Source organism: Aplysia californica, unplaced genomic scaffold (assembly GCF_000002075.1).
Source record: "Aplysia californica isolate F4 #8 unplaced genomic scaffold, AplCal3.0 scaffold00368, whole genome shotgun sequence".
Classification (NCBI taxonomy): domain Eukaryota; kingdom Metazoa; phylum Mollusca; class Gastropoda; order Aplysiida; family Aplysiidae; genus Aplysia; species Aplysia californica.
This window is the reverse complement of record NW_004797638.1, coordinates 7,657-8,237: the sequence shown is the minus strand read 5'-3', so window position 1 is coordinate 8,237 and position 581 is coordinate 7,657.

Genomic DNA, 581 nt, shown 5'->3' with positions numbered 1-581 from the left:
ATATAAAAATATTGATGAAGAAATTCTATTGCCCATGTGTGCGCCTTGAGATATAGTGATGTCTTTGAGTTTTGATATTTCCGTAACGCCTTTATGATTTTTTAAAGTTTAATTGTTCAGTTCAGTTTTGTCTTGTGGTTTGTATTTGGTCTTCGTGGTTGTTTCAGCTCTTCCTTGGTGTTGTTTTATTTGTTTGTTTGCATTTTCTTCTAAATATTGTGTTTGTTATCATTTATTGATTTTTTTTCTGAGGGAAAGGGGAGGGGGGGGGGTAATAATTTGAATTATAAATATTTTTTTTCCCCATCCTTTCCTCTTTTGGGCTTGCAAGATCTAGACTTCGTAAAGGGGTTGGGGTGCAGTAGATTTAATGGTTTCTCTGCATAACTTGAAAGCTTTCTTGAATGTTATACTACTTAAAGCCTCTTTTTGCCAATATGAGAAAATAGTTTAGATGTCTAAATTAAACTTGACTCAGATAATTCCTTTTCGCCTGAATAGATGCTTATATGTCCTTTTTTGTTTAAAAATGATGATTTGCTTATTTTTGATAGTGTGAAGAAGGCACCTGCTTTTCTTGT